General features: G+C 45.7%; 1 pseudogene; it reads right to left on the bottom strand.

Moving 5' to 3' along the window:
- Positions 1-616: 616 nt before the first annotated feature.
- LOC136650441 (5S ribosomal RNA) lies at positions 617-733 on the bottom strand (annotated as a pseudogene).
- Between the last annotated feature and the right edge of the window lie 11,107 nt (positions 734-11,840).

Below are 11,840 nucleotides of genomic sequence, written 5' to 3' on the forward strand. Positions count from 1 at the left end.
AATAGCAGACAGAAAACTCCTGACTTCACCCTAAATTCAGCTAAGCACAGTGCCTTTTAGCAACCAAAATCATATAAAGATATTAATCCAGGTGTCTCTCCTCTTCTTGCTTAAAACAACAACAATTAAACAAATCAATGCTATTGAACATTTGGGAGATCAGGTGATCAACCAGTGTTTTTCTAAATCTCAAAATCTTCTGCTTAGCTCAACCAGAGTGAATGATAATCTGAATCCACTTGGTTTTATAAGATGGCTGTGGGTGAGTCTCTGTAGGTGAGGTGGGGATACTACTGGTGTATTAGGGTGGCCCTTTTCACAAATGGAAAGGAGTTGCTACCTGTTTTCAGACTGAACAGAATCTGTTCTGGGTTCTCCATTTTGTTTCTTGTACAGTACCTGGTGTATGCCATGGTTTTGATAAGTTTGATACAGTTCAAGCTTTGATGGACAAGTTTGATATAAACTTTCGACCCAATCCTATATGGTCCTTGTGCTGTTGGAACGCATTCTGGTAACAGAAGGCCAGTTGCAGCAGCATGGAAGTTGGGCCACTGTTTCGCATGTCTGGGCCACTGCTGGTTGGCAACCTTCAGTCTTGAAAGACTATGGTATAAGCCTACAGCACCCAGTATTCCCAGGCGGTCTCCCATCCAAGTACTAACCAGGCCTGACCCTGCTTAGCTTCTGAGATCAGACGAGATCAGGCATATGCAGGGTAACAGTTGCTGTCACTGCTGCAAGTGGGCAAAGGCACAGCACAAGTGGCAGCGGTTTCTGGAGACCCACTGCTCTCAATAGGTTGGTGGCAGAGATGGGAAGGGGGAGGATCAAAGGTGTTTGGGGTCATGGGATAGGGGAGAGCAGGGGGTGTGTCAGGGAGGAAGGGGGTGAATCCCAGAGGCTCCAGCTTGCACCAGAATCCTATATAGCTGGTGAAGTTCAGAGGTGACCTATAGGCCACCAGAAGGCCTATGGAAAGGTGAGGGGAAAATATTTTTCCTTACCTCTTGCAGGCCTCCTGATTCCCACCACCACCACTGGATGCAGTGCATGCTCCATCACCACTAGTGGGGGATAGGATTGGACATTTAGAGCCCAATGGCCACATGTCTACTCAGAAGTAAGTTCCATGATAGTCAATGGGACTTACTCTCAGGTAAGCATGGATAGAATTGCAGCCTAAGGGCACAATCCTATGTATGTCTACTCACTACTCCTATTGTGCTCAATGGGGCTCCTATCCAGGAAAGTGTGGATAGGATTGCAGCCCAAGTCTCCTAGCTGTAACAGCACAATCCTGTACATGCCTACTCAGACATAAGTCCCATTGTGTTAGGAGAAATCACAGGAGATTTCTCTGAGAAATAACAGACAGGAGAAATCCTGACACACACACCCCCCCCCATATACAGCAAAATATAGTGTCAACTGGTGGCTGATAGAAAGATGGTAATTCACACACCCCAACCTCATTGGGTTGTGGATAGGGTTGGGTTGGGTTGTGGAACCTATGAGGATAGGATCCTCATTACCACCCAACCTCCTGTAAGTAGCATGCACTAGTTGGGGGGGGGGGGGTCAGAAGTGTCCTGTCCTTGGTGCAGGGAGGCAGCAGTCAGAGTTTTTCTGTCTCATAAGTGATCAATTTTTTAAAAAATGAATAATTTTGGACTTCCAAGAAGCCTCCTCTTATGATTTGCATGTTACAGGAGCAAGGCTGTCCTCCCATCACTAACCAGTAGGTTAGTACTGTATCAGTTATCGGAACCAACAACCCGGGGAAAGATTTGGGTTAATTTGCCATGTAACCAAGTATTGGGTGCTATGGGATTGTTAATTTTAGAATGGAAAGACTGATAGGAAAGAAACAGCTGTGACTTGTAGCTTTGTGAGATGCAGAGGACACATGAAGTTGAGTCACATATTGGTGTTCCCCCCCCCCCCCAAGTTCTTTCATTTTAGCAAATGCATCTGCAAAAGTTATGCTCTGAAATAAAAGACCCTTGGGGACAGCAAAGGGGGGGGGGAAGGCGACTTCTTAACCTTTCCTCTTTTTTTTAAACTGCTGAAAGTAGCTCTTTAGCCGTTTCCTACCATGTTGGGAAAAGAGGCAAGTCCCCACAATTTTCCTCTATGGGGGAAGCAGCTGAAGGGTGTGCATGTAATTTTCAGCAGAAAAAAAAAAAAAAAAACAGCAGGGAAAGACTTACCAAGCTCTCTTTTTGCCTCTCCTCCATGTGGATCTTCCATTTCATAATGTAGCCTCTGTCAGTGTTTTGTTTTTTTCTTCCAAATTGGGGGGGGGGGGGGGACGACACCTAGAATTGACTCATCATCACATGTAGTTTGGCTCTAAGTAATATTAGTCAAACAGTCCTGGATTTCCATAAGGAACCGATTATTCATGAAGCTTCCTGTGCATATAAGATAAGAATTAATGTTGGATTATAGTGCTCTATTTGTGCATTATTTTCAGTTTTGTTTGTGGAAAAACTCAGCAATTCCTAAGGCAATGCAAATGCAATGCTTACTCAAGTCCTTGTCGCCAGACCTTGAACCTCATAATTAAATAGGCTTCAACTGCGGACTGGAGCATCTTCAGATTGTGGCATCCACAGGGGGTTGTGGAATCAAACCCCCGTGGATACAGAGGGCCTACTGTACACAAAACATTTCAAGCAGTAACAGGCCACAGTTCAAGAGCAAAGGCTGCTAAGCTGCCTTATTTAGAATGGTTCAATTCCTGATTGATGGGTAATAAAAGGAAAGGGGAAGAGACAAAACACCCAAGTCCTTAAAATGAAAATCACGAAGGAGTCATTTCTACTTATGCACATCACGCTGGATGTCCACATTGGTAAGAATAAGGGGGAATGATGGACAAGAAGAGCACCAGCCTTGCTCCTCCTAAGACATTTCAACAACCCAACCATTTTAAAAGTAAGGTCGCAATCCTGAGGTGGCACTGGGTTGGCACAAGTCCCTTGCGCCGGCCCAGGAGGGTCGCAAATGTGTCGTAAAGCATGTTTGCGCCTCCTCATGAGTCGGCTAGGCCAGCGCAAGGAGTTGTGCCAGCCTGCAGAGGTTGACTTAAGCCTCTGCGCCAATGGAGGCACCGAGTCATGCGTCAACCAAGCTTGGCTGATGCAAGTCTCTGGGATGGGTGGGGAGGTGGTAGGATGGTGACGTTCTGGGGTGGGGGGAGGGCAGGCAGTGGGTGGCCCTGGGGGTGGGCAGGTGGGGAACAAGAGGCAGGCTGGGACCTGGCAGTTATACCGGATCCCAACCCCATTCCCTGAGCAGCACGGAGCAGGCTTAAGCCGCTACTCTCTCCTTGAACTTATCCCACTTCAGGAGGTGGCACAAGTCCGAGGAGACCCATTGGGTCCAGGGTGGCTTATCCAGAGGTAAGGAAAAAAGTTTCCCCTTACCTTTGGCTGAGCCACTTTGAGCACCCATGCCGCACTAGATATCTTCCAGTGCAAAATAGGATTGCGCTCACTAGGTGGGTCACAAACCAATTTCAGGTGTGTTCCCATTCATTTAAATATTTTATTTTTAATATATTAGACTTGATGCTCCCATGGTATATGACTGCACTGGGGGAAATGTTACAGACCTGTACTTTTAACAAGCTACTATGTATATGCTTTTAACAATGATAGTCAATGGGACTTACTCCTGGGTATGTGTCAGTAGGATTGCAGCCTAGGATTGTTCCAAATTTTCCTGCTTGATGATGCCACTTCCAGCCATGACATCACTTCTGGTGAGTCCTGACACATTCTTATTCTAAAAAGTGGGTCCCAGCGCTAAAAGTGTGAGATCCACTAAGATAAGAGTATTGCAAAGAAGCCTTGGGGGCAACATTTCTCTCCAAAGAATGCCGTTTTGTTGAGCAACATGGATTCACTCAGCCAGTCTCATCTCGGCAAGTCTACTTGACCATGGCAGAAGTGCTCCTTCAATACTACAACAGGAGGCAAATGTGCATATTATTGCAGACCCATTTGCTTGGAGCCCTTTCTGCCTCTGTGAGCCTTCCATCCATCCATAATACGGGAGAGGAGGAGGAAAGGCAAGTAAGAAGAACGTCAGGCACAAATGAAGATCTATGTTTGAGGAGAACTGGCCCTGAACTGAAAAGGTCACAAGACGCTTTATCAACTTCCCCGCCAAATCCTAACCACCCCAAAGTATTGCCACTTTATCGTCATTGACTGCAAATGAGAAATAAAACATCTGAAATCAAAACCCAGCCATGCAGAGGATGCTGAATGAGAATCGCCCCATTTTCATTTCTGTTCATCTCCATTAACTTGCCACACATTAATAAGAGCAGAAGAACAATCAATCTAAATAGAGGCTCAGCAATCAGCTCCTATAATGGACGAGCAAAGGAGATTAAATCATCCCTTGCGAAGCGGAGAGGCATGCTGCTCACGGAGGAGGGCGCAAAGGGAACTTTATTAGAAGCGTATCAGGATGTAATTTTTATTTTACAGTTTCTCCATCTGATGAAGCTCCAGCCACGGCTGGGTCCAATTTTGCCTTTGAAGCCTGGCAAATTGGCTCCGAGAAATATCTTGTCATCGTCGTTGTCGTAATCAAAACTGCAAGATGCATATTTCAGAGGCTTTTTTTCGGCTTCTGCAAAGTTTATGGGGGAATTGGAGGCATGTAGAACAGTGTATCTGTTTGGGAAAGAAAAGGCTAATCAGATCTCATGGCGAGTAGCTTGTCATGCAGAGCATCCCATGATATGGTAATAGGAAGGGAATAATGCAGATACCTTGCCAATCGGGGCAGATATGTAGGCATCAGCTAACCCTCCAACCAGGTAAGAGAAAGGGGCTGTAGCTCAGTGGGAAAGTATATGATTTGCATGCAGAAGGTTCAGTCTCCAGCCAGGGTGGAGAAAAATTCCTGTCTTAAACACTCAAAGTTGACGGTCTTCCTTAAGGTAGATGGTACTCAGCCAGTGGAGTGACTCAATATAAGGTAATGTTTACAATAATTATATGAAAGAAGAGCCCTGCTGGATCAGGCCAAGGGCCCATTTGGTCCAGCTTCCTCTATCTTGTCAGCAGCCCACCTGATGCTTCAGGGAGCACACAAGAGACCTGCATCCTGGTGCCTCCCCCCCGCATCTGGCATTCTGAAGTAGCCTACCAACTGTGTATTGGTCTATTTTACAGTTGTATTTCCTGCCTCTGAAAATGGACACTGCTCACAAAAAGAACTGGGCAAAGAGGCACCTTCTGAAGTGGTATCCTATATTTAGCATATGTGTCCCTCTTCACATTTAAGAAAAGCCCCCCTGAATCAGGCCAAAAGCTTCCTCTCCAGCTTCCTGTATCTCAGTGACCTGCCAGATGCATCTGGGAACACACAAGACAACAAGAGAACAGCATCCTGTTGTCACTCCCTTGCACCTGGCATTCCGAAAATACCTCTGAAACTCAGAGCTTGCATACAGTCATAATGGCTTGTAACCTGTGATGTTCACAGCTGTACATCTAGATCAGGGGTGTCCAAAGTTTTTGGCAGGAGGGCCACATCATCTCCCTGACATTGTGTCGGGGGGGGGGGGGAGAATTAATTTACATTTAAAATCTGAACAAATTTACATAAGTTTACATAAATGAATATATTAAAGATGAACTTATATGAATGAATGAAGGTCTTGCAATAGCTCAAGGCCTATAAAAGGCCTTGCACAAAGCAAGGCTGGCCTTTTCTGCCGCTGCTGCATCACAGATGTGAAACAACAAGCAGTGGAGGGAACCCTCATCCACAGCTCACGTGAGACGTCAAACAGTTGCCCTCACACTGAGAGCAGTTGCGTTGGGCCAGTGTGGGCTCCAACAAATCTCCAGAGGGACAGAGGCTCATTGGAGACTGGGGGCTCCCTGAAGGCCGCATTGAGAGGCCTTGAGGGTCGCAAGTGGCCCCAGGGCCGGGATTTGGGCACCCCTGATCTAGATGTACAGTCTGGCAAGATGCCACTTGGGAAATGGCAGTCGATATTCATTCAACGTATCACCCTTGATGTTGTTTGAGCTTCTCAGAAAACCCTGTTGTATCTTCCACAAAGAATGCCCTGCTGCTGGGATATTGGGAAGGATAAAGGCCATCTTCTTGCTGACAACTAACTTCATAAAGAGTTGCCAAAGACAGGAACTGGGTTGAAGAGAGCACTGGTTTCTGGGCATATGACTGCATCTGGCACCTGGTGGGTAAAAAAAATTTTTATACCTCTCCATACAACAAAATTCAGAAATAACTGCAGTGACAGGATGACATCACCAGCAATTACTTCCAGGTAATGGTGCACTCATAGTGGTTGTGAGCCACTCTGAGGACTGACAGCTTTTTTTTTTTTTTTTTTTTTTTTGCCTTTTTTTCTTGAAAAGTGGGGGAAGAGCAAAAAACAAAGGTCACCTAACAAATCAGTAACCAGAAAAAAGCCAGTGGCCAACTTGATGACACACAACTGAATAAGAGTTTTAGTATTAGGTCTGATTATTATTATTAAGAATATTTATGAACCTCTTTTCAATGAAAAAGTTCACAAAAGCAGTTTAAAGACTTAGGGCCCAATCCTATCCAACTTTCTAGCACTGATGCAGCTGTGCCAACTGGATGTGCACTGCATCTTGTGGTGTGGGGGGGGGAGGCAGGCACGGAGGCCTCCTCAAGGTAAGGGAATGTTTGCTCCCCTACCTCAGGGCTGCATTGGTGCTGGAAAGTTGGATAGGATTGGGCCCAAAATCAAATAACTAAATGGCTCCTGGTCTCAAAAGTGCTCAGAATCTAAAATGATGCAGAAGAACACCTGCAAACAGCCACTAGAAAAGACACTGTGCTGGGCGTGAAGAGGGACAATTATTCACCCTCTGCTAAATATAAGAGTAACACCACTTTTAAAAGTGCCTCTTTACCCAGTTAGCAGGAGTAACCATATTATGATACATGGAAATGAGAGCTGTCTCACACCAACATTTTATTGGTTCTATACTGTTATAACAACTCATTTGCTCTCGGAACAATCAGGGCGCAATCCTAACTGTGCCCTATGCTGGCTCAAGTCCCTTGGGCCGGCCTGGGAGGGTCACAAACATGCCATAAAGCACATTTGCTCCTCCTCGAGGGGAAGCCGCACCAGCGCTCCAAGAAGCGCCGGCCTGCAGAGGCTGACATTCACGCCGGCTTCCCCCCAGCTCCTTGTGTTGGCTCGGATGAGCTGATGCAAGGACGAAAGGTAGGCATGGGAGGGGGGAGGCATTGCTGGGCGGGGGGGGCGGCCCCAGGCGGGCAGGGAGAGGGAGGCGAGGCTGGGATCTGGCAGTTATTCCAGATCCCAATCCCCGTTTCCAGGGAGAACGGAGCAGCTTCAAGCAGCTCTGCTCTCCTCTGACTTGTGCCACCTCCAGAGGGGGCCAGCAGCCCTTACCCAGGGGTAAGGGGAAAAGTTTTTCCTTGCATCTGGCTAAGCTGCTTCTGGCCAGAATCCTGCACTGGATACAACGCAAACCTCTTGGCTTGCCTGTTCCAGAGCAGGATAGGATTGCGCTTTGAGTCTCTTTGGTCAATTTTGAGTTAAAGAAATTGCGTTTTCCTTTTCTGGCTACTTGGCTATAGCATTTGATAAAATACAGAAAATTCAATGCAGTTTGTTCCACTGAATTCTGCATTAAATTACCCATTGAATGATATATAACACAATGGTATTATTCATAAATACCAAGATTTCCACAATTTTGACCACAAGTGTCAAGCTCCTTGACACCCCCTCTACACCTGGTACCCGGGACAATGTACCCCCCTGCCCCCCTTAGCTACACAACCGTCCTTTCCCTTTCCATGTCACCAGCTGAAAACAGGCCCAATTACTTGGTGTGTGAGTGGCTTGATTAGCCTGTTCAAACAGGTTGGAAGTGCTCCTAGAATGTCACTGCTTTGCCTTCAGGGGATTTAAAGAACAGCAATGCTTCCTTTTTCACCCCCAGTTTTTAAAGAGAGGCTTTTCCTCATTTAGGGCCGAGTGCGTGGCGGTGAATACTAAGCACCAAGCTGTGCTTACAGGGTCTGCGGCAAATTGGAATCTTGATGAAAAAGAATTGGTCAAGGAGGGGCGAAGATCTAATCTGAAAACTGCCTGCATGGATATATATGTTTGTTTGGGCTGCTTTCTTCCTGTGGTGCTCAACTCCCTAGCCCCCTCCGTATCTACCAAACAAAAAAACAATTCTCTGTGTCATTCCTAAGGGTCTTCTCGCAAACTGCCTTTACCACTGTGGAATTCTCCTGATCTCCCCATCTCGTTTGCCTCTGGTTTGTCCACTTTTCTTGTCTATCTGGCTCCCACTCTTGCCAAGTAAATACCTACAGCTAAGAAAAAGTGATCATTTATTTCAATTCATGGGTAACTGGCTTTTTTGGTGCCACATGGTTCTTCGGCAAGTTAGAATGCAAGAACTTCATGGCAGGCCAAGATCTATCTGGTCTAGCACTGTATTTCCTATGATGGAAATAATCCCATGAAACCCAAGCTAGACACAAAATGCTGCCTTTCTCCCCCTTGCCCCCCTAAAAATAATTTTTAAAATCTTGCATGTGTGTATGCCCTCTTCTTCCCCCAAGGGTGGCTGAGAGGAGAGAGAGAGGGAAGGAGGGAAGATGAACAGAGCCCCCTGTTCCTTTCCCTTACCTCCAGGTTTAGCTGCCCTGTGTACAGCCTCTCCATACTGCCCAGGTTCTGTCCTAAATTACCTGGAACAGTGGTGCATCTTTGAAGTTCAGTATGTTCCACTCCTCATTTCAAGCAGGACCTGGAAAGAGTGAGGAGGCTGTGCCCAGGGCAGCTGGAAGCAAAATCCCCCCCCCCCGGGGGGGGGGGGAAATGCCTTACCATCTACTGGTCCACTTGGAAGCTTTCTTAAGCAAATGGGAAAGGATGATGGGGAAGCAGAGGTGGCAGGATTCCTTCCCCTTCTTCCTGGAGGAAGATAAAATGATCACTTGTATCCACCCAAACACTCAGTTGACACATGCATGTCTATCCCTTGATTTATCCCCATTTGACACTTGCTAGCTTTCTTGGCTATGTGAAAGGATCATATGTGTGTATCCTGGCATTGCCTTTTTCCACCCTATGGATATGGATGCAGCCCACCAATCTCTGTCCATGCCCATTGCTGTATCATTTGGACCACATTCTCCGTTTACATTTCAGGGGCTGAGAGGTGTAGACAGGGCTGCAAGCTGGTCACAGAGGAGGTAAGAAAGAGCAAAATAATGAAAAAAATCTTGGCTATTTCTACTCAACTATAGGTGAATGTGAAGTACATTCATTCCTATTAACTAGGAACAAGGCTGCAGAGAGCATTAAAAAGATGGGCAATTAATCTTCCATAGGGCTGAGCAAATATCTTTTTGAGATTATAGTTAAGTTCACCAGGCTCTTGCTTGGAAACAAGCTTTGGGAACCATAATGCTAATCTCAAAGAACAGGATAGCATCATAAGATCTCAAATTCTTCTCTGGCTCAAATTAAAAGAATTAAAAGTTGGAGAATTCACTTCTACCCAGCCCCCACTCCTATCAGGCCCCAAACTGCCTCCATCTGATGCACCCAGCCCCCAATTTAAAAAAAAAAAAATCTTCCTGCTTCACTGTAACTTCTTACCCACATGGACTGCAAGACGAGGCAAATAAGGTGACCATCCTCTTCCTCCCACCCCATTCTGATACACTGCTCACAAGCCAGTCCACAAACCCTGGTGGCTTTTGAGAAACACAGTCTTCCCATGGGCTACCACAATGCCAAGGGAATGAATGGCGTGGTGAGGGCTTGGGCTTGAATTAGAATGAGGTCATAAAAATGAACAGATGAATTTTCAGATTTTTTTTTTTTGCTAATAGCTCAGTGTCTCCTAGCCATTCTGACATTAGTGAAAATAAACTTGCCCTTCTCTGCTCTCTATCCAGTTTTAGTATGGGCTCAGTTTATTCAGGTGGGTCAGGCAAGGTCCTAGTGAAGTCACTTCTGACTTCATTGGACTTCCTTGAAGTTTGAAAGATTGCACAGTTTCCAGGAACCATCAGAAAACCCCACCCTTTGCAGATTTTGAACATGGCTTTTCTCTGTTAACCATGCCTCTTGAATGGTTCACAGAGAAAGCTGTACAAAACCATTTCAATGTTCAAAAACTTTCTATATCTAACAATAAGTTCTTCCCTTTTAGAAATGCAAATGTTGGTGTGAAAAGTGAACCTCTAAACAATTCAGGCTTCTGAATAGCTCGGAGGTTTTCAAACTCCTCCTGTGCATGGGAAGGACTAAGGTCTTAATGTGATCCTGTTTTTTTTTTCTATTTTTAAACATTTGGAGGTGGAGGGCTCCCAGGACTCCCAGGATGATGGCACCAGTTCCTGATAAGTTTAAAAAATCCTCTGCATCCTAGGGATTGTGTTGCAGCCTTCCCCCTTCCCTTAAAAGAATAGGGCCAGGGCTTCCCTGGCTGGAATGTTGTGATGCCCCAGTTTGGGAAGCCCCCGAACAGCCCCAGTCATCTGCCTAGACAAGGATGAAAAGGCTGGATCACATGAAGAAGGATCATGTGGCACCATGGCTGTGGCATATATTTAAGTGGTACCTATTTACCAGGGATTTTGCTACTTTGTGGTACAGGCTCCTGATTAATCACACTTCCTAGTTTGTCCTCATTTTGCTTTTCAAGGAGATTTGGGGGATGCATCAGACTTTGGGTAGTGTAGACACACTTCCAGTCCTTTCTCCCACAACTGTGGGGGTGAGTAGACAGAAGGTAAATCTCCAGTACCTATGCACAGTGGCGTAGCTAGAAGGGGTGGAAAGTGCTAAGTTTGGCAAGGAGGCTCACCACAGTGTGCAAGCACCCCCTCCCCCTCAGAGCCATCCCAGGTGGAAATGCCTCCAAAGGGAAGGGGAAGGAGCCACTTGTACACTGCGGTGAGACTCCCCGCAAAGTGCTTTGCACCCCCGCTAGCTTCGCCACTACCTATGTATGTAAACCCAAATACCTTGATACTCTTTTCCTTCCACCTTCTGAAACTGCTAGCTAGTGTTGCTGAAAGCGTTTGCATTAAAAGTTATTCTACAATAAGTAAAACCGAATCAATTACAGTACATTTCTGATTCAGCATTCTATTACATAAGGTTATTAAAAATATATATAATAAAAAGGACAGTCAATTTCCTAATGCACTCTGCTTCAGGAGCTGAACTATTGCAAAATATGTAAAAAAAAAAAAAAAGGTGCATAGCAGGAATACCCTCTGACATGGTGAGTGCAGTATCAACCACCTGTACTACTGACTTTATTGATCTGGACAACCTTGAGAGGCATTATCCTTGGGAAGGAGCCTATGAATATTGCAGGAAAGCAGTGGCGTAGCTAAGGGGGTACAGGGGGTAGCAACTGCACCGGACAACAAGCTTTAGAGGGGCAACAAGCTGAGTTTGACACTAGTGGCTAAACTTGTGCAAACTCTGGTATGTACAAATACTATCATGTTATATATCTCTGGAAAGGTAATTTAATGCTGAACGCAATGAAACACACCGCACTGGAATATCTGTATTCCTTCAAAAGCTATGGTCATTAATAAGAAAACTTTTTATTTACTTAATAAGTTAAATTTGATTTCATCTTGGGGGGGGGGGGCTACAAAATCTTCTTTGAACCCAGGAAGCAGACTCCTTAACTATGCCACTGTCTCATTTTTTCACTTTTAAAAAAAGTGTGGGTGTGATGTCACTTCCAGGGCATCATTTTGTACCCAGCACCAGG

Source organism: Tiliqua scincoides, chromosome 4 (genome assembly GCF_035046505.1).
Source record: "Tiliqua scincoides isolate rTilSci1 chromosome 4, rTilSci1.hap2, whole genome shotgun sequence".
In the NCBI taxonomy this organism is placed as follows: Eukaryota; Metazoa; Chordata; class Lepidosauria; order Squamata; family Scincidae; genus Tiliqua; species Tiliqua scincoides.